We start from the raw sequence: 27,637 nt of genomic DNA, 5'->3' as shown, positions 1-27,637 counted from the left end.
AGTCCTTTTTATTTCCCGATCCATGATCTCTACTGGTTCCTCTACAAATTGGAGATTTTCATTTATTGCCATCTCGTCTAGAGGGATGACAAGGGTTTCATCGGATAAGCACTTCTTTAGGTTCGATACGTGAAAGGTAGAGTGTACGTTGTGGAGCTCCTGAGGTAATCTAAGTTTGTAAGCCACTGGACCAATCCTGGCAAGGATCTCGAATGGTCCGATGTATCTTGGGTTCAGTTTCCCACGTTTTCCAAAGCGTATTAATCCTTTCCAGGGCGAGACTTTTAGTAGGACACGGTCTCCAACCTGGAACTCCAAGGGTTTTCGTCTCTTATCCACGTAACTCTTTTGTCTATCCCTTGATACTTTTAGACGTTCTCAGATCTGAACAATCTTCTCCGTGGTTTCCCTTATGATTTCTGGTCCATTGAGTGTGTGGTCTGTTGCCTGTCCTTTTGCTAGCTGTGTGTCCCCCACTTCGGCCCAACACAGAGGCGACCTGCATTTGCGGCCATAGAGGGCTTCGAACGGGGCAGCTTTGATACTGGTGTGGTAACTATTGTTGTACGAGAACTCGACCAAGGGTAGATGTGTGTCCCATACTTTTCCAAAATCGATTAAGCAAGCTCTCAGCATATCTTCTAGGGTGTGTATGGTTCTCTCGCTCTGGCCGTCGGTTTGTGGGTGATAAGCGGTGCTCATGTCTAACCTTGTCCCCAAAGCTTTTTGTAGCGACTGCCAAAATCTTGAGGTGAATCTACTATCCCGGTTCGAGATAATGGATACGGGCACACCATGCAGTCGTACAATTTCTCGGAGGTATGTCCTTGTTAACTTCTCCAATTTGTCCGTCTCTTTGATCGGTAGGAAATGTGCTGATTTAGTTAACCTGTCGACAATTACCCAAATGGTGTCGAGGCCGCTTGCCGTTTTGGGTAAATTGGTTATGAAATCCATGGTTATCCGTTCCCACTTCCATTCGGGTATTTCTGGTTGTTGTAATAAACCTGAAGGCTTTTGATATTCCACCTTGACTTTGGCACATGTCAGGCATTTGCTCACGTAGGTAGCAATTTCGGCTTTCATGTTCAGCCACCAGTACAGCTTCTTGAGGTCCAAATACATCTTATCAGAACCGGGATGTATGGAGTATCGTGTCTTATGGGCTTCGTTCATAACGATCTCTCTGAACCCACCAAACTTCGGTGTCCAGATTCGATCCTTGAAATAAAGAACTCCATCACTCTTGGCCTCAAGCTTCTTATCCATCCCCCTCAGGGCTTCTCTTGTCACATTTTCGGCCTTCAAGGCTTCTATTTGGGCTTCCTTGATTTGCGTGGACAGGTGCGAATTGATTGTCATCGTTAGGGATTTTACTCGGCGGCCCGAGTATTCCTTCCGGCTGAGAGCATCAGCTACTACATTAGCCTTCCCGGGGTGGTATCGAATTTCACATTCATAATCACTTAGTAGTTCTACCCATCGTCTCTGTCGCATGTTGAGTTCCTTCTGGTTGAGGATATGTTGGAGGCTTTTATGGTCAGTGAAGATCGTACATTTTGTGCCGTAGAGGTAGTACCTCCATATCTTTAGAGCGAAGACGACTGCCCCTAGCTCAATATCGTGCGTTGTGTAGTTCACTTCGTGCGTCTTTAGTTGTCTTGAGGCGTAGGCGATGACCTTCCCTCTTTGCATCAGGACACACCCAAGTCCTTGGTTTGATGCGTCGCAATAGACCACGAAATCTTCCGTTCCTTCGGGAAAGGTTAGGATGGGCGCACTACATAAGGCTTGTTTTAGCGTTTGGAACGAAGCTTCTTGTTTTTTCTCCCCAGTCGAAGGCCACATTCTTCTGAGTTAGGGTGGTAAGTGGTTTGGCAATCTTCGAAAAGTTCTGTATGAACCTTCGGTAATACCCGACAAGTCCCAAGAATTGTCGGATTTCTGTAGGGGTCCTTGGTGTCGTCCAACTTTCTATTGCCTTGATCTTAGAAGGATCCACGTGTATTCCTTCTTTGCTTACAACGTGTCCTAGGAAATCCACTTCTCGAATCCAAAACTCACATTTTGAAAATTTCGCGTATAGCTTCTCTGCCCTCAATGTTTCCAAGACTTGGCGGAGATGTTGGCTGTGTTCTTCCTGGCTTCCTGAATAGATAAGTATATCGTCTATAAACACGATCACAAATTTATCCAGAAAGGGGCGACATACTCGGTTCATCAAGTCCATGAACACTGCTGGATCATTTGTCAACCCAAAGGGCATTACTACAAACTCGTAGTGACCATAACACGTTTGGAAAGCCGTTTTGGGGATGTCTCCTTCTAGTACTCGCAGTTGGTGGTAACCAGACCTTAGATCGATCTTTGAGAAGTAGCTTGCTCCCTGTAGTTGGTCGAATAGATCGTCTATGCGTGGTAAGGGATATCGGTTCTTGATCGTGAGTTTGTTTAGTTCCCGATAATCGATGCACATGCAAAAGGATCCGTCCTTCTTTTTCATGAAAAGGACTGGTGCTCCCCATGGTGAGAAGCTCGGTCTGATGAATCCCTTGCTTAGCAGTTCGTTTAATTGACTGGACAGTTCCTTCATCTCAGCTGGGGCTAAGCGATAAGGTGACTTTGCCACTGGAGTAGCTCCGGGAATTAAGTCGATTCTGAAATCGACTTGACGTTCTGGTGGGATTCCTGGAAGATCCTCTGGAAAAATATCTGGGAAGTTGCAGACTTCCGGAATGTTTTGAATGTTTTTCGATTCTCGTTTCTTGTTTACTACGTGAGCTAGGAAGGCATGATATTCTTTGCGAAGGTATTTTTGTGCTTTAATACAGGAGATGATTTGTAAATTTGAACTAGGTTTGTCACCATAAATGACAAGAACTTCGCCGTTAGGTAGGTTGAGGCGAATGGCCTTTTCGTGACAAAGGATATCGGCATGGTGAAGACTCAACTAGTCCATACCGATGATTACATCGAAACTCCTTATCGAAATGGGCATAAGGTCGATTTGAAATAAATGCTCATTTAAATTTAGTGTGCATCCTATGAACAGGTCGCTTGCGTTTTCTGTTTTACCGTTTTCCATTTCTACAGTGAATATTTTATTGAGTGGTTAGGGTTTTTGACTAAGTAGGTGTTTGAATTTATGACTCATAAAACTTCTCTCCGCACCGCAATCAAAGAGTATGCATGCATAAATGTTGTCGAGGAGAAACGTACCCGTAACCACCGTGGGATCTGCTATCGCTTCATTCTGCCCTATTGCCAGTACTCTTCCCACACCACCAGCATTCCTTTCCTTGGGGCAATCCCTCCTAAAGTGCCCAGTTTCTCCACACCCATAACATGCCCGACTTACTCCAGTACCAGGAACTTGAGTGACTGGTCGCGCTGGTGCCTTGCAGAAACGGGCTGTGTGCCCTTTCCTGTCGCAGTTCCGACAGTGCATCTCGCGGCAATTACCGTGGTGATGGTAGTTGCATTTGCTGCACTTGGGCAAGTTCCCAGCATATTGTTTTGTGGGCGCAAGGGTAGCAGGAGTTATGGTAGGAGCAGTAGCAGCATGAACCGCCACCATTTGTTTCTTTGAAGGTTCCTGCGAAGTTTGACCCTTTCTCTTGTTCCAGAACTTCTTCTTGCTGTTGTTGTTGGCACTGTTGTTGTGGTTGTTGCTTCCTTTGGTTGTCTCGACGATGGTCGCGACCTCTTGACAGACACCGTGATCGACAAGAGATTGCGCCAATTCTTTGGCGCTGTCGAACATCGTGGGTTTTGAGGCTAACACACTTCCTCGCAGTTGGGGTGATAATCCCCAGATATACCTTTCCACCTTCTGGCCTTCCAGGGTCATCATTCCTGGGCAAAGTATCGTCAAATCACTGAACCTGTTGGTATAGCCTGAAATGTCTGAGCCTACCATCTTAAGGTCCCACAGTTCTTGTTCGAGCTTTTGGATCTCGCCCCTGGGACAATACTCTCGTAGGAGCATTTGCTTCAGGTTTTCGCAACCCATGGAGTTTGCCACTGGTAGGGTTAGTGCCTTGACGTGGCCGTTCCACCACGTTAGGGCTCTTTTGGAGAAAGTACAAGCGGCAAATTTCACTTTGCTTTCTTCAGGGCATGCACAAATCTCGAACACAACTTCTGTTTTCTCTATCCATTGGGATAGATCCATCACTCCCTCAGTTCCACAAAAGGGGATAGGTTTGCTATTAGTGAAGTCTTTGTAAGTACATTCCCCGGAACGGCCTTGGTTTAGGCCATTTGTGGAGCTGTTTATTCCTCCGCCTGACCCGTTGTTACTGATTTGTGCCAGTGCTGCGGTTACAGCGGCTGTTACGGCAGCTTGGAACATTGCGGTATCCATAGCTGGAGGAGGTGGTGGAGGTGTTGAGTTTCTGCGTGTTGATCTATGAGGAGGCATATTCTGGTAGAAAAATAAGAATGAATACTATAAGTTTCTAATGTTTTGAACCATCGTGTGTTAGTTGTATCTCGTAATTTGTTTTGACTTTAGTTTATGGTTTCAAGGTAGACATAGAAATTTCTGTTAAAACCCATATGTTCTAAGTGGTATATAAAGAAGTATTTCATATTCATATATATATTGGTCACACTCGAGGTGTGTTACATCACATATCTCGTTTGGAAAATTTGACCTACCTAGAGGTCTCCAATTACAGTTACGAAAGGAAATAAGGGAAAGACTTTTATCGAAATCCTATTTTATAACAAAATTGTTGGGGTTTGAACAAGCTCTATTTGCGGCATTTGGAGCTAGATTCGGCATCCGACCGTTTGACTCCCATTAGTCGCCTCTCGAGATCTGCTTGTTGTTCCTTCATCTCTCGTATATCTGCTAGAGCTGTTATCATTTGGTTCTGAAGTGTCCCCGTATAGATTTGGGTATTCTCATGTAATCCTTCCAAACGGCGGAGATCTGCGGCGTTACCTTGAGTAGCAGCGTTGACCTCACGAACTCTGGCTGCTTGTCGGTGCGCCTGGTTGTTCTGGTTAGCTATAGCGTTCACAATAACAGGAAGTGCCCGATCAGCTGAGCCTCCCCCGCTAACGTTGTAAAAACCCTGACACATGCCGAAAGGAGGGCGTACACCTTGCTGACGGCTCCAGTAGTAGAGGTGGCTTCCCCACAGGGGAATGGGTCCTGGTTGATATGGTCTGATTTCGGGAGGATGAGGGATGGGAGGGTCGATCACTTCCGGCTCGGAGTCTGTTCCATTAGAAACTTCCTCGATCTCTTCGTCGATTTCGAATTCCTCTCCAATTTCGACTTCGAATTCTTCTCCGATAACCCCTTCGGGTTCTTCCTCGACCTCTTCCTCGATTTCCTCTGGGTCTTCCTCCGGGTCCTCTTCTATCCAGCCGCCGTTACCTTGGTTTGGGTAATAGGGATCTCCTGGTAAATGGAATCCGACCATTTGTCTGTACTAGGATAGAGGTATGAGAAATTTATAAGAAAAGAAATTCTTATTTAACGACTTCCTATGTCTAACTATATTTTTTTACGGAGCGCAAATATTTTATTGCGCAATTATTTTTAACAATACACCTATAGTATTTCAATTTAGCGAAAACTAAAATAATTTGTATTTGGTAAGTTTTTGGCTTGTTGACCACTACGACCATTCCTCGACGTACATTGGTTGAACCCAGGATAAATATAGTTGATCATGCTATATTTATTCTTGATTTGATTACATACCTCGAGGCCCAATCGTAGTGTCGCAACTTGCCTTAATACTTTTAGAAAACATATCATGATACGAGACTGATACATGCGAGTAAAAATGTATTTATTTTTCAGAAAAAAATTTATTTTTATGAAAACGTTTTGTCAGAGGGTTTTTGGTTCCCGTTGCATTTATAGTTTGTATATCTTATGTGGTTTGATATACTTAGTTCACTATAAACAATGCTCTGATACAAATCTATCACACCCCCAAACCAGAATGGCGGAAACATTCGAGGGTGGATGACTTCACGTAGTATCACAACAATTGAATATTTGTAAAGAAAGTACACATCCATCATATATATAATAAAAACGTGTATTCTTGCGTTATACAAATTTCAAAAGAATATTACAATATAATGATAAATGTTCATAAATGAAACATCCTCAGCGTTCCTTCTTCAAAAATTGATGATTACCTGTATTACTGGTTCCCTGAGAAATACAAGTGGTTTTGAAAAGGTGTCAACAATTAAGTTGGTGAGTTCATGAGTGTTTTGAGTTGAAAAGTATGTCCTTTTTGATAGTAAATCGGTAAACGAGGTTTTCAGAAAATCCAATATTTTCTATAAATGATTTGAAAAAGTTTCCAGAGTTGGAATATGTTAGTATCTATCGTGCTTGAATGATAAACATAACTTTGTATGAAAAGTAAGGTAGAAAACTGTAATGCATATATGAATCTCGTAAATCAATCTTGTTTTTATACTTTTTATGTGAGTTTTATAACCATGCTATTGACACTGACGGCCTGTAACAACATTCTTCAGGTGTTGTAGTGTTATGACATTTGTCACCCTAGACCTGCCGGTCTAACTATAGCTTGTAGTTTAGGTGCGGGGTTGTCAATCCCGTATAGATCTATACACAAGTATCACGCTCTCCTTCCAAGAGATTATGGTATATAATACAGGACTTGAAATGCATACATAAATGTACGTTGAAGTTTGAGTACCTCATATTTGCTTAGTATAAATAGATTTACGTTATGAATGGCCTTACTTCTTTTGAAAGGGTTTCGTTTTTCAAGATGTATATGTAAACTGTACGATTTGACTCGTTAACTATACCCATTATAGTTTTTGAAAAAGTGCATTTCATTTGGTGAGAGTAACTTGGTGATATAATAGCCCTTGTATACATGAGTTGTTTGTATCGATATTCGAAGATAGAAACTTCATATACGTTTATAAAATGATACTATGACTTGTAATGTACTTGTATTTCCCCCCCTAAAACATGAAAAGAATTGAAAAGTAGGGGTATGAACTCACTCGTTTGGTTTGAAGAGAGAGGGGCTAGAGTTGAGCAGAACTTCGACTGTGTAAAGCTGCGCCTTCGGGCTCTTCGGGAATCTTGGTAGCGTAGATCTTTCGTCGGGGATCGGGTACGGAAACCGAGGGCGTCGGGGTGATCTCTGGAGTTTAGAAGTATGGGAGAGTGACTGAGAGTTTAAGAATGTGTGCAAAAACCCGAGGCTCCAACTCTCTATTTATAGACTGGAAAACCCCTCGTACGCGGGGCGTACCTCCGGAGTACGCTGGGCGTACTCGGTACGTGGGGCGTACTTCGGTTACGCAGGGCGTAAAATGGCGTCATGGCTTACGACTCCTGGCTAGGTGAGCGTAGAGTGGGCGGGCCGATGGGACTCGACTCTGGGTCTAGTACGCGGGGCGTACTCCTAGAGAACGCGGGACGTAATCCGGCCTGTCCTCTTCTAAATTCCGTAACTCTCGCGTACGAGCTCCGTTTTTCGCGTTCTTTATATCCACACGTAGGTGAGATTATGCTCTACAACTTTCATTTAGACTCCGTCGGCTAGTTTTGATTTATTTTTAATGATATATTTTTAATAGGTCGGGACTGCTAAATTCCGTTAAAAATTCATAGTTTCTTTATTCGACGTTGGTTTGCGTTTGTCTTTTTATCATTTTACTCCTATTGTGGAGGCCTTCAGCTTTCGTTTAGGTGGCGATAGCTAAGTAACACTCGATCTTCAATTCGAGTTTTTAGCCCTCTACTACTGTTATGAAACTTAAGAAATTCGTAACTTCTTCATACGAAGTCCATTTTGGGCGATCTTTTTATGCACGCTTACCTTTTAACGAGATCTACGACTTTTGTTTAGATACTTAAGGCTAAAAATGCATTTTATTGAAATTTCACATTTTACGTTAAATAGCGATTTTATTTTTGAGGTTAATTTCGTTGCATTTGGCTGTTGAGCATTACATTGCTTTTGAAAAATATCGGGTTGTCACAGGTGACACTTCGAGGGCGAAGTAAGATTCAAGTGGGGGAGAATTGTAACATCCGGAATTTCAGGTATTATATTTATTCATTTTATTTTGAGTTTTGTGGAAGAACTCAGCGAGTTGGTGCGTAGACTCGCCGAGTAGAGACGCGATTTCTCATCTGGATTAATGACCGGACTCGACGAGTCGCATTGGTGGACTCGGCGAGTACGTGTTGTTTAATGAAACCCAAATTCTCAGGTTTTGGGCCTATTTAAAGGGCCTTATGGCCATCATTTGTGCTCACCAGCCACCAGAGTGAAACCCTAGTGCACTTGAGCGTTTGGAGTGAGAGAAGGAGCCATTATCAACCTTGGAGGTGTTGTCTAGCAAGGGAAAGGAAGTTTTAGCCAAGAGGAAGCAAGAGGGTTAACTTCCTGAAGATCTGAGGTCCAGAACATCACATTTGAGGTAACTTTTTCGAACCCTTTTCTGTTGAGGTGATGTTCATGTTGATTTAGGGCATATTGAGCCCTTTTATGGCTAGATCTAGTGATCCTTTGGTCCCTTAAGCGAGTTAGGTTCTGGATTTGGACCCTTGGAGGTCCAGAGTGTCCCTTTTGTCCAAGCTTTTTATGAATCCATGGAGGTTTTGGTTTGGGATCTTTGTGCTTGAGGTTAAAACACCATTTATGAGTCATTAGGTGTGATATGAGCACCAAGACATGAACTTTACGTGATACATAAGCTTGGAAGGACTGGATCTATGAGTTAGTGGAACATATCTGACCTCAGAAAGTCGTTTGGGGTTGTGCATGGGATGCACTCGTCGAGTCCATTGGCAGACTCGACGAGTTGGTGCGGGTTGTTCAGGGATTTCGAACCAGGGGTTGAGTAACCGAGTTGGGTGAGTAACTCGGTGAGTCGGAAGGGACTCAGCGGAATCGGGTCCCCATAGAGACTCGGCGAGTCCACGCCAGACTCGGCGAGTTGGGTTCACTGGTGACCATTATCCAGAGTTGAACGGTGTTGACTTGATAGGGTTAGTCAACCTTAGTTGGGAAAGTGTTAATTAGAGATGTATTATGGTATAGGAGGACTATAGCTCGGGGGATCGAGCACAAGTGATTTCAGGGATTTACGAGTTACCGAGATATGCGAGGTGAGTCTTCTTACTATAGTTTACCTTGAGTAGGTAAAAAGAGTTATGGGATACAGTGTTTTATATCTATTGTTGTTGCACTGCATTCTTCTATGTGATTTATGCTGTGCATGTTTGCAGAGTTAGAACCTGAGGGTTCACAGAGTTTGGGTGCATGGACCCACAAAGTTATAGCCTCAAGTGGCTAATATGTGTTATATGTGGTATCTTGGGGAACTCACTAAGCTTCGTGCTTACAGTGTTTTGTGTTATGTGTTTCAGGTTTCTCTTAGGATCACGGGACGGTACCGGCTTGATTGTACACACCGGAGAAAGAGTCATGTTTTGAGGATCCTGGTTTATTATGCAAGTGAAATTGGAGTTATGTTTTGTAATTTTATTATGAATGAGATTTTAAGAAAAGTGTTTTTAAGAATTAAACCATTATATTTAAATGAAAAATTGTTTTGAAAGTTTACGGTGTTACAGTTTGAGAGAAAATCTCTCCAATTGTCCCTTCGGTAAACTTCAAATTCTTGACATAATTGTCACCAAACGTCACATAATAGGTTTCTTCAATACATTTAGAACGCTTATTCAGAACCTTGTATGCCTTTGAAGTAAGAGAGTATCCTAGAAAGATGCCTTCATCAACTTTGACATCGAATTTGTTGCACTGCTCTTTGGAGTTGAGGATGAAGCACCTCGAGTCGAACACATGGAAGAACTTGACATTCGGTTTCCTGTTATTAAGAATCTCATAGGGGGTGAGAGAGAAACGCTTATTGAGATAAGACCTGTTTTGAGTGTAGCAAGCTGCAGCAATGGCGTCTGCCCAGAAATATAGAGGAAGAGAGGCAAAACTCAGCATGGTTCGGGCTGCCTCACACAGGGATCGGTTTCGCCTTTCGACAATTCCATTATGTTGAGGAGTATAGGGGATGAGAAGTTGTGACTCGTGCCTTTTTCTGCTAAGAAATCTTCTAATTCTTTGTTTTTGAATTCTAGTCCATTGTCGCTCCTGATGTTTCGAACGACTTTTCTCAGTTGCACTTCAACCTGCTTGATAAAGATCTTCAGCTTGGGAGTTGCCTCGGATTTGAGTTTTAGAAAGAACACCCAAGTAAACCTTGAGAAGTCATCAACAATAATAAGGATGTATGTGTTACCACCAATGCTGTCAATTGATGAAGGACCATATAAATCGACGTGAAGCAACTCAAGTGGTTCAACAACTGTTGTATTTACGATTGTTGGGTGACTTTGGCGACTTTGTTTCCCCATTTCACAAGCAGCATATAAATCTTCTCGATCGAACTTGAGCAGTGGAAGACACCGAACATGATCACCGATGACTAGCTTGTTGACATCTTTGAAGTTGAGCTGCGAGAGCCTTCGGTGCCACAGCCAGCTATCGTCTGAATGACCTTTAGATAATAGACATATGGCTGGTTTTCCTTTGATTGGGTTGAGATTCTGAGGGAACATTTCACCTTTTCATTTTCACTTGAGAATCACTTTGTTGGTCCTCTTCTCTATTATTTCTGAACCTTCGTCATCGAACGAAACTTTGAGACCGGTACCTCCCACCAGTTGAGACACACCGATGAGGTTATGCTGCAATCCCTCTACATAAGCCACCTTCCTGATTGTAAAATCCCCATTGGTTATCATCCCATAACCCTTGATCGTTCCATAGGAGTTGTTACCAAACTTGACATTACCACTGTTTTGAAGGGACTGAAACTCCTTTAGTTTTTCCTTTCTTCCTTTCACGTGACGCGAGCAGCCACTTATAACCTACAAAAATTAAGCAGATTTAGGAACCCAAAGTTTCTTGGGTCCTTGTGAGCCTTTCACAGAAACAGGAATAGCAAGAGAAGCATCAACAAGATAAGTTCATTTTATTAAGGTTGTTTTATCTTTCCTCTTAATAGTAAACACTTTGATTTTATTAGGGTTAGTTTCAAGTGTTTTGGATTTAGGTTCAGGAGTTTGCACTTTCGCTTGCTTTCTGTCTTCATTTGCCGAGGAAATCTTGCTTTTTTCCTTTCAAATCCTTCGTCGATTGAGAGCTTCGTGTAGGACACGAATTAGGCTTAGAAGAGGAATGAGAACGAGAAGAATTAGAGGAATAGAATTTAGAATGAGAATCTTTCCTGAATCCTGGTTTGAAATGATCCTTTTGGTTTTCATCATTTGAGGGACCGAAGCTAAACCTTCGGTTGCTATTTGTTGATGGATCGAAACTACCTTCTCGGTTGTTGTGAGTCTATGGACCGAAACTGGATTTTCGGATGCTATTGCTATCAGGACCAAACCTATTCATTCGGTCTTGTACTTTCTGTTTCCCAAAACTCTTCTTTTGCTTCTTTTGATCAAACCGACCAAGCTCCTTTTATCTTTATTTCTTCTCCTTTTGGCTTGGAGTTTCTATTAAAGTGAGTGTAGTGAGGATTTTGGGAGCGCCAAAATTGCTTTCGCTCTGAGAGATTTTTCTTGTATCTCAGATTCCTCTGGTGCTTTGATTGTACACCTGTTTCGATTGTTTGTGAATATTTGCCTTCTGTTTCGGCTTCTGAAGAACAGGTTTATTTAGTGGTTCTGCCACGTATCTACCTTTGGCCTTCCATGATGTTCGCTCCGACAAACCAACTGTTTCATTTGTATTGTCTATCGGTGCTGACCATAAATACTCATCACAACCATCTGCATTATCTTCATTCACCAGCGCAGTGAGTTCGGCTGTCTGATGTTCGGTTACTCCTGTGACCTTATAAACTTGATTGGGAGTTGTTCTTACCTTTTGGTAAACAACGGCTTTTTCTTTAAGAGTTGGGGACTTACTTTTGGATAAACGAGCGAATTCCACAGAATTTTTAGAAATCAAAATTTTGTGGTTTTCAGGTTCGCTCTTAATAAACTCTGAACAGTCAACCTCATCCTCTATAGAGATTTCACTCATGTCATCGTCCTCATCAAGTTCAGATGCATTTTCAACATCAATTTTATTTTCTGAACTTAATTTGGTACTCAATGAGTCAAATTTTTGTATGGTTTCAGCTTTGAGTTTCAATTTGTCATTTTCATCCAAAAGGTCTTTGAGCATGTTCTTATGGTCTTTGGACTTAATAAATGATTCAATTTTGTCCAGACCAAACATATAAGTGGGACTTACATCATATGAAGATACAAAACTTTCACAGTTGTATGCTTCGGCATCAATTTCATCCTCCTTTAGATCAAGAAAGGGCAAAATCATGCGATGTATTTTCTGGCCTATTTCACAGTTCAAATACAGTTCTGTAATGTTAGTATAAAGTCTTTTTGCAATCAAACAAAAAACATTTCTCTGTTTTAACAATTTAAGATTGTCTCTCTGCAAATAGATATTTTCATCCCTAGACCTAACCAGCTCCAACTCCTTCTGCTCAATCCACATTCTTCGCTCCTCACTCTTGGATGACACCATGCTCATTTGGTCAGTTAGATTAGAATTCGTGACACGCGTTTGAGTTAAACAACTATCTAGATTTGAAATTGTTGAATTCAAGTTATTTAATTCTTTTTCATATGATGTTTGTGGGATTTTAAACGAGACAAAAATGGATTGTACCTTCTTGATCAGTTCATCCAGTTCATTGATCTTCACACTGAGAGGCTTCGATGTAAAGCACACATCCTCTTGCTCCTTAGTCACTTCGTTTCCACCATCAGTATTATATCCCCTCATCTGGGATACATCTGTCACCATCAAGCATCTTCCACTAGCATCACCACTCTTCGCCACATAAGCCTTTCCATGAGTAGGCTTTCTCACTTCATCATCTTCTGAGTCGGTCGACCATACCTGTACGCCACTGAACTCATCATCATTTACTGAACCCTGCACAATTAAAGCATTCATGGAGGAATTAGTAGCAACCTTCTTCCTTTTAATCTCCTCCAGTCTTTTTAGGAGAATCGCTTCTTTATCCTTCTCATCATCGTTCTCCGCCAATTTCTTCAACACACAATCTTTTGCGTAGTGATTTTTCCCTCCACAGTAAAAACAGCTGACACCAGAATCAGCTTCACCCTTCGCTTCTTTCTTTGGTTCTTCAACCTTTGGCTCCTCTTTTGCTTTCTCAGAGCTATAGCTTCCTTGCCGATTTCGGTTCTTGTTGGTAGGAAACTTCATCTTGATGAATGATGTGTGTAAAACTCACTTAGTTTTAATCCTACTTTAATTATCAAATAACACACAAAAGGCAGTGAACCTATCAATTGTGGTATAGCTAAATAAGCAGGGTATCGAACACAGGGAACGGCAAATTAAATTAAAAACTAATTCTATCTAAATTACTTTAGCAAATGAGGGTTTTTCTCTAGTTTTACAAGACTAGAAACTTATTAAACAAAACTAATGCAAGGCTAGAAAAGAACAAATTAACTAGATTCAATAATGGGAAAGAAACTTCTGTTTAGTTCAACTCGGTTAACTTTATGGTTGCTTTTAAGGTAATAGTGCAATGGTTTAATTCTTTCGTTGGTTACCGATTCAAGTGATTAAGTTGTGTTCACTACCCTAATCCTTAGCAAATAAACTAATTCAAACAGTGGCCAATTGCTTAACTTAATTATATTTACTAGATTAATTATTCGGGTTAAGTTAGACTTGCAATAGCTAATTAAATTGTTATTTTTAATTAACCTCTTGTTCAATAGTCATCTTACAAGCTTGCACATGAATTTACTCAATTTACTTATTAATCCTAGTTTCATATTCATTAATCCTAGACATATGATTTAGTGGTCACTTATCATATGAGGTTGATAATTAATAGATGTTCATGCTAATTAACTATCTTCCTATTAACAGAAAATAAATTATCATTCATACACAAGGTTCTTTAGCAAGCTAAAATAACAATTAATCACCAACTTAGAATTAATCCTACCAATCAATCAAACCATATTGTCAACTTTGTATCCCCAAACAGAAGTATAAAGAAATTAGTTCATAACTAAGGTGAATAACAGCAAACAAATAAGTTCAAGTTGCTTAATCATATTGACAAACAAAAGAATTAAGTAGAATGATGAAATTACGCCTTAATTACTCCCGGAATTGGATTCTAGCTTCTTTGGTCGACTTCTAGGGTTCTTCTGGCTTCTTATTCGCAGCTTAACACCTCTGAAACTTCCCAGAATTCTCTCTTTTCCGCATTAAAGAGTTATCTTTATATATGCATACCGACTCGTCGAGTCATATGGTGACTCGTCGAGTCCCTCTCACATTAGTCGTAACCTGATAACTGTCTTGACTTCTGAATGCTTATCTTCTGAATCCGCGACCGGACTCGTCGAGTCAAGAGATAACTCGACGAGTAGAAGCTTTATTTTGGTTGTTTTCTTTCTTCTTTCCACTCTTGAGCTCTTAACCGCTTCTCTTGCTTCCTTTCGCTTCCGAGCTTCATCTTTGGACTGAAAAACACAATTTAACACTTTTAAGTACCTTTGGTCCATAATATGCAACAATTTAGCTAATATATGAATAATAAACTACACTTAATACACACTAAATATGCACATATCAAAATACCCCACACTTGTCTTTTGCTTGCCCTCAAGCAAAACTGAATTTTAACACATTAGAATCACATATAATAACTCCAATCCAACCCAGCCATTATGCCAAAACCGCAACGCATGCATTTGTGTCTAAAATTCCTAAAAACCCCCCATACTTCAAATACTCACAATCCTCATAAACATTCGCCCACTCACCCCGAACTATGCTCATTTTATGCAACCCTCCGAATCCATCCTCAGAAAACCTCTTTACCCTCAAGGTATTTTTAATTGAGCAACCCAAGCATACATAATCTAGATAATTACAATTAATGATACCACATTGGAGCTCTTTGGAATTCTTCACTTCTTTGACATTTGATCTTTAATTTCTTTGAATTCACCACCTTTGTTGTTTGATTTTTGGTATCTTCAACTTTTTGGATTTCTTTGAATTTCCGATCTTCATATTTGACATTTGACTTTGATGCTCCAAAAATTCTTCAAACTTTTTCTTGTAATTCTCTTTTTTTTTATTTACATGTATTCCTCATTTTTTTTTTACTCAAAACCCTACATGCTTAAGCAGGGGCGCTCAATCTCAACCTTTATTGGCTAATGATAAAAATCTTCCTGGATACATTTCAGGTTTAGGCTGCTAAACATATTGCATCCCTCAGGCTGAGCAAGGTCGTGTTTTTGTCTCATGATTTCACTGAAATAAGGAAGCCACAAATGCACTAGAACGTATATAGGCTCAACTAAACATTTGGGTCTTCATGCAATTATTAACACAATTCTAACATGAAATCCTATTTTCTTACCAAAATTTCCTAAATTAGATCCTAAATAATCCTTTTGGTATGCAAAATTTTTGAAAATTGACTATTATGTAACCAACCCCCTACCCCACACTTATGTGATGCAATGCCCTCATTGCATACTATGCATAGAAACATAAAAATAAAGAGGGAATTGGAACAAACTCCCCTGGGATAGCAGTGGATAGGTTGATCACTCTCATTTAAGCTCCATCTTCAATAAACTTCATACATGGAAACAATTTCATCCATGTATCGTGTGGGTCGCTCTAAACATGCGAACATCGGCATAAGATCTTCAAGAATGGATATAGAATTGGAAGGACGCAAGTGGTATAAGTAGTAACATCAAATCAGCAGTCGTTCGGCTCAAAAAATGATCGACTCGTCGAGTCTGTTGATGGACTCGCCGAGTAGCAGCGCGCATTCTGAAAATATCTGGAAATACAAAGCGACTCGTCGAGTCAGCTTAGTGCACTCTACGAGTTGGCACCTGAATGAAAAATCTAGGTATGTGGCAACTGTTTGAGTCCATAACAACTTCATTAACGCTTCCTCACATGCAAACTCAATCGCTCACACTCCTAAGACCGGACTTGACACTTTGACGTTAAAAACTCGCTTCCTTGACTCGCTCTCACACGTAAAAACAACCATGCTTTACCTCATCCTAAGCAATCAAAACGCAATCCTGAAAATACTTAAAGCAAACAACTATTAAACAAAATAATATCTTAAAACATACACACCAAAAATAAAACAAAATAAAAATGCAAATTGTTTAAACACAAAAACACAAAAAATATTAATCCTCATCCTCCTCATCATCGACATTGGCTCCACTTCCTCCCGCTCCGCTATGGCGTGCACTAATCCTTTCGTCCCACAATGGAATATATGGATAATTCCCATCGTCAATATGTGGAATATTGAAGTGGTCAAAAAGTCGTATGTGGGATTGATTGCTAAAATTTAGCCCTCGTGCCATTTGATCTTGCATCCGCCTCATCTCTATGTTGTACCAATCCATTGGTACATCTTCATTCTCTACCGGAATCACCGGCGGCTCATCCTCCATATCCCTTTCCCTTCGCGATCGCACCCTCCTTCCCGGTGCTTCGGGACCTACAACCGGGTCATCATTTGGGATGGCATAATGGCCACCACCATAGTCTTCAATAATTCGGGCCCTGCGGAAAAGAATAGGATTAAATGGGGGTGTCGGGATCAAAGTCATGAGGTTCCAGGCACCACGGTTCATCAACCCGAATGAATTAGCCAAACGGGTGACAAACATGCCTCCATTGATGCGCGATGTTTTTCGATCTTTGACCGCACCAGCTGAGAGGTATGAAGCAATGCACCACGGGATGTTGCAAAAGACGCCTGGTGTGATAATGCTCCAAAGGTAGAAAACATCAAGGTTGGAAACCTTGTCATCGTCCTTCCTCTGGTTGATGGTGGAGGAAATAAGGCGGTGAATGAGGCGGTGGGTCGGGGATCAGATGCTCCCTTCCTGCGCAGACTTCGGGATATAAACCTTATTCCCAATAGTGTTCCACCAACCCGTGCTAGTAACCCCATCGGGAAACACCATGTGAGTGGTTGCCAAAAAGGCCCGAAAGAGGTTCGTAGAAACCAACGGTTGATCATAGATCCCTAGCCGGCAAGCAAGATCCACCACCGAGCATTGATGATACTCGCCTCCAAGACAAAATGTAAAACTTGCCGGATGATACAAATCCACTCCACCGGTAAAAGATACCGTGGAAAAGAACTCCAAGCAAAGCTCCAAATACACCGGCTCTTGCATGCGGAAGACCCGGCTCCATCCATCACATATCATTGACTCTCCGCCATGTTGAAACTCCCTTAAAAGGTAAGGAGCTAATTCCTCTTCATATCGCACCGTTTGCAACCATTCCCAATCTATTCTGTTTGGGACATAAACCTCCTTCTTTTTAATATCGGCAAGCTTCTTTTTCCACTTCCGCATTGTTGAAGCGGACTCGATTTGCGGGAAGTTTAACCATGGAAATTCCTCTTGGCTACTCCTTGAAGATTGTCCTCTTCTAAACATGATTCCTGCAAAACATATAAACCATACCCAGAAAACACAGAATGTTAAAAAGCCAAACTGTTTCTGCATCTCGACTGGACTCGTCGAGTCCATGCCCGACTCGGCGAGTCGCGGGACCTGTACGAGTCAGTCGACGGGTTTCACCAAATTGAACCATGTAATCTCTAAATTCTTGCAAGGGTTTTGTTCAGGGACTTCCTACTAAGTACCAAGGCCATAATAAACATTCAAAACAACAAGATCCATGATAAAATCAAAAACCTAGAATGGAGTCACTATTTCAAAAACGGGTTTTTTTCATGAAATTGCAAGTGTAGATGGCCTTAATATCACTTTCTATCTAGAAAACAAGCAGAAAGTTGTTACCTTTTTAGTTTAATTCTTGAAGATTTGGAAGAGAGGTTGGAGAAGTTTTGAATGCTTGAGAGAGATGTGTACCCGGCGAGTGTAGTGTGAAAACTGAGCTTTTAGGGTTAAAACCCTATTATATGTAAAAGTAATTTCGAAAATGTTTTTTTTTTTCTGTAAATAAGCTCGACTCGTCGAGTCAGGGTCAGACTCGGCGAGTCCCAGCGAGCAGTTAACACTTTTTCTGAGATCAGTATGTACTCGTCGAGTCAGGGTCAGACTCGGCGAGTCGTTTATAAAACATTTCTCCTTTTTGAAATTTTGTTATTTATTCAAAAGATTCCCACCCCACTCTTAAGCTAGGTGCTCCCTTAAGCAGACAAGTTCGATGATTTGGAAGATTAACATTAAAACACAAAACAAAAACAATAAATGAAAAAAAAACTAAAGAGTAAAAGAAAGCAAACTCTAACGACGGGTTGCCTCCCGCCAAGCGCTTCTTTTTGAGGAGTCATTAGCTAGACTCCTTCCCATTTACGTTTTCCTTCAAGCATCGGGAATGTGCGCCGTACTTTTTGCGGTTTATACTTAGTCTTGTAGGCGTGAATCTTTTTCTTGTAAGCCCTTTTCAATTCGTCTCTTCTCTTTTTCGCTGTATCATCCTCAGCTGGTTGGGCCTCTCTTTTCTTCTTCTTCTTTTTCAACCCATGCTTCTTCACCAATTTTTGAACCTCCTTTTCTTTAAATTTGATAACTTCATACTTCATATTGGTCCGTGCTCTAGGTTTAGTGGTGAATTGGGGATCAGCTTCCGCTCCGCTTCCATTGATGGTTTCATTCTCTTTTGTGCTCGACTCTTTTCCAAATGGCATCGTATCAAGGCATGCCACGTTGGCGTGTTTGACCTCCATTCCTTTTACTTTTTCTGCAGATCGTTCTTCCAAATAATCACTTACAGTAGCTGAATCCGGGGTATGTGAAGAACTGTCAACAAATAAATCAGCTTGAGTTAAGTTTTTCTCCAAATCGACTGGACTCGTCGAGTCCATTATGTCGACTCGGCGAGTCGGGTCGGGTTTCATCAATTCTGGATCGTTATCTGAGTCGGCTCCTTCCAGTAGCTTTTCTAGCTCCTCCAAGTCTTTGTCAGCATCTGAAACTTCTTCTGAGTGTAGCGTGAACTTACTTGGGTCTTCTTTTAATAAAATATCAAGCTCTTTTTGCAATACCTCATCATCTAATTGGATAAATGAGATTTCTTCTCGCTTTTCTTCTTCTTGCTTGTTCTCTGGATTAGCCTTAAACATCACCGACTCATCACCCACTCTTAATGTCAAAGTAGACTCGGATATGTCAATTAGGGCACATGCGGTGTTTAAGAATGTTCTGCCCAAAATAATTGGTATTTCGGGGTCTTCTTTCATCTCCACCACCACGAAGTCTACTGGGAAGATAAACTTGTCTACTTTGATAAGGAGATTTTCACATATGCCTTGTGGATGAATAATTGTTTTATTTGCCAAATGGATTCTCATATTTACCGGCTTTGGTGCTGGTAAATTTAGCTTCTTAAAGAATGAATAGGGCATCAAATTAATGCTTGCCCCTGAATCAGCCAAAGCTCGTGTAGAAACATTATTGCCAAATTGGCACGGAATTACTATATTACCCGGATCACCCTTCTTCTCAGGTAGCTCACTCATCAATATCTCCGCGATTTCAGCAAGATCTTTCCTGGCAGCAAACAAACCCTTAAGCAAGTTAAAGTATTTTGGAGTTTGGAGCATTGTGTCCACGAATGGCATATTGACTTGTAAGGCTTTAACATGCTCCATGAAGGTTCTATAGGCTTGAACTTTTTCTGAAGGAATGGCTCTGGATGGGTATGGAAAAGGAGGGTTGTATGTCTTCAGAAAACTTGCTTTTTTATCCTTCCCGACTGGACTCGTCGAGTCCATTATGTCGACTCGGCGAGTCGGGTCGAGTTCTTCTCGTTCTGGTTCTTCTTCCCTTTCTGCCTTCCCTTTTGAAACCCTTTGTGTTTCTGCCAATTCTTCTTCACCGCTGGAGGTTATAACGCTCACGTTCTCGTTCCTTGGATTGGGTTGGGTGTCGCTCGGAAGTTGGCCCGGTCTTCTTTCGTTTACTTGATGTGCAAGTTGGCCCAGCTGTTTCTCTATGTTGAGAATAGAAGCTTGCTGATTCTTCAACATGTTTCTGGTTTCCTGCATTGCCACATCATGATCATTATGCCTTTTCTCGGACGCGCTTATGAATTTTGTAAGTATGTCTTCTAAGTTTGTCTTCTTGTCCGTCACCGGTTCTTCCTTTTGATAATAACCCCTCTCCCTCTGCTTATATTTTTCTTCCTTCGCCTTCCTGTACTCTTCGTATGGGAGCCACTCCTTCTTCGGTTTCCTCCAGTCTTCATCATATCTATCGCCGCTGGAGTAGCATACTTGAGCCTTTTTATTACCATTCTCTTCTCGATCACATTCCTTGGTAAGATGGGGGCCGCCACAATTTTCACATCCGACTCTAATAGCATGGATTGTTTGATCCATTTTCGTCATTCTTCGGTCTAGGCTATCGAGCTTCGCTATCACCGCCGCCATACCATCGTTTACCGAATTTACTGCTCCGCGGCTCACTTCGTTCCTCGGGTTGTGGTATTCTCTAGAGTGCCTAGAGAATTCTTCAATTAACTCCTTTATTTCTCGAGGTGTCTTTCGAGTGAGTGGGCCTTGTGAATCGAGTAGTTGCCTCGTGGGGACATTCACTCCATCATAAAAGATAGAGACCTCTTGTTGGCTATTGAGATCGTGGTGAGGGCAATTTCGAAGTAGGCTCTTGTATCTTTCCCAAGCTTCATATAGGGATTCACCGGGTTGTTGCTCGAAGTTGGCAATGGCTTTCTTTAGCTTGGCTATCTTGGAAGATGGGCAGAAGTGGTCTATGAACTCTTCTTTCATTTTGGCCCATGTAGTAACTGATCCGGGAGGGAGTGACTTCAACCAATCCTTTGCAGCTCCTTTGAACGTGACAGGAAGCATGCGTAGTAGCTGGACCTCGCGGGGCACATTAGGTACATTGAAGTAATCCGCCACGTCATTTACTTCATCTAAGTGCTTATAGGCGTCTTCATGATCTCTCCCGTGAAATGGTATCTCCTTGAGTTGAGCGAGAATATGGCCCTTTAGTTCGAACGTAGCGGTAGCGGGGATTGCGGGTTGCACAAGTCCCGGGCCGGTGTCATCACGCATCCTTTTCTTCCACTCCCCCATGGGGATCTCGTCAATATTAGCCATTGCGGTGGCTAAGTCTTCTTCAAAATCGGATGTGTGCTCGCTTTCTTCTTCGGTCTCGTATTCGGTTTCTTTCGGGATCGGATCTTCGGTTGACAACGACGCACTGGATGCTCCTGCTTTGCTGCTCCTCTTCTTGCCAAACACGGATTTGAAGTTTTTGAGTGGTGAGTTCTTTGAAGAGGTGGTTTCTCCAACGGTTTTGCCCTTGTTTCTTCTTAATGCGGTTTCCGGATCTTCAAGAGGAGGAATTAGAGGTGTAGAAGATCCTCGGGTCATGAACTAACTGCAACTTAACACAAAACAGAACGCGTAAAAAGAATAAAAATTCAATCTGATTCAGCGTCAGACTCGCCGAGTCGGGGCGAATGCACTCGGCGAGTTCACGTGAAAATCAGTTTTTTTTTTTTTTTTTTTTTTTTTTTTTTTTTTTTTTTTTAAACTTAAATAAAAATTGAACAGAAATTAACTTTGCGTAAGATGAATCTTACACAAAGGGTCGATTGAATTAGAATTCAATGCTAATTTTAGAACCGTTCCCCGGCAACGGCGCCAAAAACTTGATGTGTGTAAAACTCACTTAGTTTTAATCCTACTTTAATTATCAAATAACACACAAAAGGCAGTGAACCTATCAATTGTGGTATAGCTAAATAAGCAGGGTATCGAACACAGGGAACGGCAAATTAAATTAAAAACTAATTCTATCTAAATTACTTTAGCAAATGAGGGTTTTTCTCTAGTTTTACAAGACTAGAAACTTATTAAACAAAACTAATGCAAGGCTAGAAAAGAACAAATTAACTAGATTCAATAATGGGAAAGAAACTTCTGTTTAGTTCAACTCGGTTAACTTTATGGTTGCTTTTAAGGTAATAGTGCAATGGATTAATTCTTTCGTTGGTTACCGATTCAAGTGATTAAGTTGTGTTCACTACCCTAATCCTTAGCAAATAAACTAATTCAAACAGTGGCCAATTGCTTAACTTAATTATATTTACTAGATTAATTATTCGGGTTAAGTTAGACTTGCAATAGCTAATTAAATTGTTATTTTTAATTAACCTCTTGTTCAATAGTCATCTTACAAGCTTGCACATGAATTTACTCAATTTACTTATTAATCCTAGTTTCATATTCATTAATCCTAGACATATGATTTAGTGGTCACTTATCATATGAGGTTGATAATTAATAGATGTTCATGCTAATTAACTATCTTCCTATTAACAGAAAATAAATTATCATTCATACACAAGGTTCTTTAGCAAGCTAAAATAACAATTAATCACCAACTTAGAATTAATCCTACCAATCAATCAAACCATATTGTCAACTTTGTATCCCCAAACAGAAGTATAAAGAAATTAGTTCATAACTAAGGTGAATAACAGCAAACAAATAAGTTCAAGTTGCTTAATCATATTGACAAACAAAAGAATTAAGTAGAATGATGAAATTACGCCTTAATTACTCCCGGAATTGGATTCTAGCTTCTTTGGTCGACTTCTAGGGTTCTTCTGGCTTCTTATTCGCAGCTTAACACCTCTGAAACTTCCCAGAATTCTCTCTTTTCCGCATTAAAGAGTTATCTTTATATATGCATACCGACTCGTCGAGTCATATGGTGACTCGTCGAGTCCCTCTCACATTAGTCGTAACCTGATAACTGTCTTGACTTCCGAATGCTTATCTTCTGAATCCGCGACCGGACTCGTCGAGTCAAGAGATAACTCGACGAGTAGAAGCTTTATTTTGGTTGTTTTCTTTCTTCTTTCCACTCTTGAGCTCTTAACCGCTTCTCTTGCTTCCTTTCGCTTCCGAGCTTCATCTTTGGACTGAAAAACACAATTTAACACTTTTAAGTACCTTTGGTCCATAATATGCAACAATTTAGCTAATATATGAATAATAAACTACACTTAATACACACTAAATATGCACATATCAATGAACCTCCTGGGATTTGACACCATCATGGCATAGTCTTCAGATGTCAGATCGTAGTCTCCCAGATTCAGATCTTCTTCTTCTTCTGCTGCGCTCTTACCCTTTGACAGAAGGGCCAAGGACCCAAAGTTTGAGACCACGCTTTTCTCTTGCAACACAGTCTTTTCCTAGGATTTCAGAATCCCTACAAGTTTCGCCAAAGAATATGACTTAAACTGCTCATGTGCTTTAACTGTCGACACAACCGCTCTCCATTCGGGTCTTAAGCCATTGAAGAAAGTGCCCTTTTGTTCGATGAGCTTTCTTTCTATATCATGTTTGATCATCTTCCTAAGAAGATGATTGAACCGATTGAACGTTTGTGTAACAGCTTCCTCTGGCTTCTGCTTGAACTCTCCAAATTCTGAGAGAAGTAGGGTCTGAATCGAGTGCTCCGGATCTTCATCTGTGGAATACAATTCTCACAGCCGATCCAAGATTTCCTTTGTTGTACTACATGAACTTACCAATCGAAACGTGTTAGATTGAAGGGCGAATCGTATTAGTCTCAATGCTTTAATGTTGCATTGGAACTTTTCCTTTTCGTCCTGAGCGACGTCCTTCACATCTTTTAGGAGATCATTGTACTCCTTCTGAGTTTTAGGGATTCTTGAAGTGCTTGAATGAGCGAATGGGCCAACTGTGATTGCTTCCCATATAAGATACCCATTATCTTCCGATTCAATAACGTAATCTTCAAAATGGTGTGTCCACACTTCGTAGTCTTGAACGTAGAGGATTGGGATCTTGGTTGTTGATCCGATGTTGTTAGAGATGTTAATGGGATTGGATTGAGAATCGTCCATGCTCGATCGTTTAACCTGTTATAAGATCAGACTTTGTAATACGTAATATTAGGGCAAGATTAATAATTAATGAGATAGTCAATTAAGGAATTACGGATCAATAAATATCAATGAATGCGAAATGAACCCTAATTACTTCTTTGACAGAAACGATGTGTATGAATTACACAGCCTCCTGCTCTGATACTAATTAATGAGTTGAAAATAGTCTTTGATCGATTAGATCTTACACAAGTTTATCAGAATAATGCAAACAAAATAACAAACAAAAGAATGAACCAAGAATGAGTTGAATGATTCAATAGATTCACGCCTCAGCAGAGCTCGATGAAGAATTTCCGCTGTAGAGGCTTTTAGTGTTACAATCGATAGAAACAAAAACGTTATGAATGATCGACTAAAACAGCTACATACCAAGATGCAAGTAAGCATCTATAAGTACTAAAACCCTAAATATTAAATCATGGATTGACAAGCCCAATCCGGATACAAAACTGGGCTAAGAAATGAGCCCAAGACGCAACACATATTAAACCCAACAACTTTATTTTGTGATACATTCACATAAATGAGGAGTTAGACTAAGTACTTTTAGTACTAGTCAATAGAAATGAAAAACTATCATTTTACTTACAAAACATTCGGGTCTTGGTAGAAGACTACATTTCATACTAGTAGGAAATAAGGGATTTTCTAGGGTTTTCATACTTATATCAACCGTTTCATTCAAATATTTACATAGCATACATAACAGATTTCCAAAACAAGACAATGACATTTAAATACTTATGAATTCACCAGCTTTAGGCTGATACTCACTTTCAAAATAATTTGTATTCTCAGGTCACCAGTAGACAGGTACGATGGCCAGGTTTTTGAGAAGACGGAGCACATACAAGAATCGTCTTTTATTTTGATTGTATATTTTGGTGTCTTATTACAATGAAAGAACACATATGTATTAAAACTTTACTTTTAATTCATTGGATGATGTTGTTGCTTGTTTACTAGTTTACAATGTTGTGATACGGTACATGACGTCCTCCACCCCGGAACATTTCCGCCGTTCTTGGTTTTGGGGTGTGACAACAGTCAACTGAGTAACTCTGCCTTAGATCCACAACCAAATAAGGAACATGAATTAAGGCGGAATCACTCACTCTAAGTCTGCAAAATCTTAGCTATGTACAACCCTGATGTACATACTAAGCCATCATAGCTTCTCTGAACGAATCTTTTAGTTCTCTTGGATACTGTGACTTGTTTCAATACGTGAGTTATTATAATTAATTTTAAGTGTTTTCCCCAAGTTTTAATCTTATATAAATATAAATAAAATTTTAGAGTAATTATTATTTCGAAAACGTATCGCTTCTTGCTGGCGACTCTGGCAGTGTCTAGTCTTACCACAACCATATCAGACTTGGTTTTCTTCAACTTCGAGGACTTGGGAGATCGGTTGAGCTGGTGCCCTATAGAAACGGACAGTGTGTCCCTTTCCATGGCAATTCAGACACTTCATTTCCTCGCATACTCCGGTGTGGTGATAGTTGCACTTTCCACACTTTGGGAGGGTTCCAGCATATCGATTGGCAGGTGCTGGAGCAGCAGGCGTTGTAGCAGCGTACATAGTACTTGTTTGTTGCTCTTTTGGGGGTTCCTATGATGTTCTCTTCTTCTTCTTCTTGTTCCCCGACTTCCATTTATATTCCTCTCCCTTTGATGGCTCGGGAACGAGGACTTCTACATCATGGTGGATTCCATGGTCGATGAGTCGCTGAGCCAGGCGTTTGGCACTATCAAATGTGGCTGGGTTAGAAGACAACATATATCCTTGGATCGGGGTAGTTAGACCCCAGATGTATCTCTATATATTCTTGCTCTCCGGGGTAACCATCTCAGGGAATAGTGTGGCCAGGTCGCTAAACCTGTCATTGTAGGCCACTATGTCTGAGCCGACCATCGTGAGCTCCCGTAGTTCTTGTTCCAGCTTTTGAACTTCGCCCAACGAACAGTATTCTTCCAACATCGACTCTTTTAGGTTCTCCCAACCTATTGACTTAGCCACTGATAAGGTCGGTAACTTAACATGGCTATTCCACCATGTTAGTTCTTTGTCAAAGAAGGTGTAGGCATCAAACTTAACTTTGCTCCCTTCTGGGCACGAACAAATTGCGAATACCGAATCTGTTTTCTCGAACCATTGTATCAGAGCGATGACTCCACCATTTACATTAAAGGATTTGGGTTTTCAATTTATAAAGTCCTTGTACGAACACTCCCTTGGGTGTCCGTGGGTAACTACGAGGTTGGCTAAGTGGGTACCGCTACCAGATCCGAAGGTACCACCTTCGCCGAAATGAGCTAGAGTAGATGCCACTATGGAGGATATCGCTGCTTGGAGAGTAGCATGGTTGAATTGTGGCGGAGGTAGTGACGGTTGAGCTGGAGTTATCGGAGTAGTGCGTCTGTTTGATCTGTGAGGAGGCATCTTTGCTAAAAAGAATACAAAGATGAGATGGGAATAAGTCTATCGCAGTGGATATAAGCCGAAAGCTGAAAGACAAGGTTATCCTAGTTGTTAGTGTATCGGGTCCTGACTTCACAGTGTTCTGGAAACAATTCAAAAAAAAGTCTATACCGAATAATCTTTATGAATTAGATATGGCTATCCACGAATGAATATATGTGACCTGAATCCCTGTTACCAGCTGCATATAAAGAAAATAATCCTATCACCTAGTGTGAGGAGTGTTTCCACTAACTTATTAAGTTAACAAAGATTATTATTTATTAGTGTGACGCAAAGGACGTTTTGGTTACTTCGGTTGATCCTTCTTTGAAAACTTCTCATGAACCTACTCTTATACCTCCTTGACTCTTTTGTTGACTGCTATGAGGAAGTGGTTGCATCTATCTGAGTTTGTTGTGCTAGAATGGAAGTGTGTAAAGAATCTATGAGATTTAATTGAAACATTATAGGGTGATACTTATAGATTCCTTCTATAATTGCACAATGTATTCAAGTTGTGTATAATTTAAGATTAAATAGACCTTCGAATAAGTGATCCTACTAAAAAACCACAACCAAAGAAGGAACATGTAGTGAAGCATAGATCACAAATTCTAAGTCTATAAAATCTTATAAAACCTTGGGAGTATACAATTTAAGATTATAGACCTATCTGTAAGGGTATTTTAAGTTATCACATAAGTTATTTATATAGTTCCTAAAATACTCCTATAGTATTTTTATGTAATGTACTTGGTATGTTTTAAACTTGTTGTCGTGTTATAGTATCATAAAATAATCCCATAGTATTCTAACTCTATATACTGATCTAGAATTCTCTTGACTAGTGTTAGGTAAGTTTTAAGACTGTTGCAACACCACATCACTCCCAAAGACATGTCGGTCACATCACGAATGAATATAGTTGATCAGGCTATATTAATCCCAGCTATGATTACATAATTGTCTAGGTTTGACCACAATGTTCAACCTTTAAATACTTATGTTTTGCTCTTCTTGTTATTCTTTTTATAGTATGTATATATGTATAAGCACGTATGTATACTTTTATAAGGTATTGTTATATTCTTAAAAT

This window comes from Lactuca serriola, chromosome 2 (genome assembly GCF_051521515.1).
Source record: "Lactuca serriola cultivar US96UC23 chromosome 2, Lser_US96UC23_V15, whole genome shotgun sequence".
Taxonomy (NCBI): Eukaryota; Viridiplantae; Streptophyta; class Magnoliopsida; order Asterales; family Asteraceae; genus Lactuca; species Lactuca serriola.
Note: the sequence above shows the minus strand (reverse complement) of the source record.